General features: G+C 41.4%; 1 non-coding gene across 1 annotated transcript; it reads left to right on the forward strand.

The window, feature by feature from the left end:
- Window positions 1–578: 578 nt before the first annotated feature.
- Window positions 579–660, forward strand: Trnas-gcu (transfer RNA serine (anticodon GCU)). Its single transcript has one exon. It is a non-coding gene; the product is annotated as a tRNA-Ser (tRNA).
- The last annotated feature ends 1,377 nt before the right edge of the window (window positions 661–2,037 follow it).

Genomic DNA, 2,037 nt, shown 5'->3' on the forward strand with positions numbered 1-2,037 from the left:
CTTCCGATTATAAATCTCGTTAAAATTTTCTGTTAGCAAGTATTCAAAAACAAAGAGTTCTACAAGAAATCACTCCCTAATTCTCTTTTCATTTGAGAGAAGAACTCAGCTGTTTCAAACATCCAAAAGGTAGAAGCACCTTGTACATCACACCGAACAGTATAAACGGCAAGCCTTGGTGCCCAGTACCTTCCAGTTGAATGAACACAGATTTTGACTGATACCACCCATTCTCCAAAATAGACACCACACTGCATGACTAGCGAGTCTTGAGAACGAAAAAGGAATTAAAATTTATAATTCTTAATTCTCTTCACCTTTATGGAAAAGATTGAACAACCAAGACACTGATAAAGACATTTGTTACCAAAGCACAAAAACATAGCGGAGTATGAAGACTTGTTTTTCTTAAATTCATAGCATATGAATAATCCAATACATCGAGTAGTAAGCCTTAATTCAGCTGGATTTCGTGAACTGACACAAACACTCGATCAACTGAAAAGAAATGACTTAATCAACAGTTTCATGCCACATTCACGAATAGGTTGTGTAATTTCAGCATAGTAAGTCTGAGCGACGAGGTGGCCGAGTGGTTAAGGCGTTGGACTGCTAATCCAATGTGCTCTGCACGCGTGGGTTCGAATCCCATCCTCGTCGAGAAACTTTCCATTTCCAATCTTTTTTGCTACTTCTTTTACTTGGAAAAACTGAACATTTACCACAACAGAACGCATGCTAAATTCTTTCTCGAGCCAAAATTATTACATAACAGAAAATTGTCCAAAACATGCCAGCCTGGTTATGACCGGTTTTTAATCATTACCAAACCGGTTAATTCCGCCTGCGGCGCAGTCTTAATTATTCCGCAGGCGGTTAACACTTGTTTCCAGATCTCAACCTGGCCTTGGATACCTTATGAGGTTTACACAATGTCGTATTTCTTATCTTCATAGTATTGATGTACACGGGGACAGATCTAGAACGGCATTTATTAGGCAGAGAACTGAGTGCCAAGATCTCCAGCCAGGCAAGGAACTACACTTTGGGGCTAGGCACCGATCTACAGTGTTTAGAAATAAGCACTGAATCCAAAACGGTTAGCTTTCTTTATTGCCCGGAGGGGGGTGGGGTACTTGGGTTCAGTCTGCTGGGTATGTGCCGCCTCAGAGCCCCTGCCCCATTATAGTCTATTTTGTGGCCAGTTATAGACCCCGTCTTAGCCACTTTTTGGGAAAATGTAATTTTCGCGATCCCAGCTAAGTCACTTTCTATTTATGCATCAATTTTCAAGAACGGAAAGTAATGCGAGGTGATTGTTACATTTAATAAACAAAAACTTTCTGAACTTTTTAACCGAGACCATTTTGAATTCCTACTTAACAGAATTTTCTTACCCCAAAAATCCGAGAATGTGCGACCCCATTCTAGCAACTCTATTGAAAATGCAACCCCATTCTAGTCAATCCAGTCGTGAAAATGGGACCCCATCCATGGGCACATCCCCATTAGCCTCTTTTAAGGAAGTACCCCCCCCCCCCCCCCCCGGATTTATTGAGATGGGTAACGCTATATAAATACGTTAAAAAATTACAATCCTCGGCAGCTAGTCCTCGTTGGTGTAGTATTTATGGACAGAAGAAATCAAGCAAACGACTCGGGTTCGGGGCTTACATTGTGTTCTTTCTTTTCCTCTCAAGTTTCACTTCATGTAATTTTAAATGAATGTCAAAGGTTAGGTTGAGAGATAGAAACGAGCGTTAACCCAGAATTTGCGCATGCGCAGGTAAATGAACGGTATGGCGTCTCACCCGAGTCTAAATGGCTGAGAAAGTCGCGCGAGTTGTATAACAGACACGCAGTATTGTAAGGCAACACTGAAGTACACAAGAAATTACTATCAACGCTCATTTGAAAATCGCTCAAAACTTGAGTGGCCGCCGGCACAATAACAGAATACTATGATAATTCACTTACCGCCTGAGCACCGAGTTTCTGTTGCGCAGTCAGCATTTCTCTGAGTTTGTTCACTAATCG

The sequence above is a fragment of the Pavona decussata genome, unplaced genomic scaffold, assembly GCF_977016875.1.
Source record: "Pavona decussata unplaced genomic scaffold, jaPavDecu1.1 SCAFFOLD_102, whole genome shotgun sequence".
NCBI classification, from domain to species: domain Eukaryota; kingdom Metazoa; phylum Cnidaria; class Anthozoa; order Scleractinia; family Agariciidae; genus Pavona; species Pavona decussata.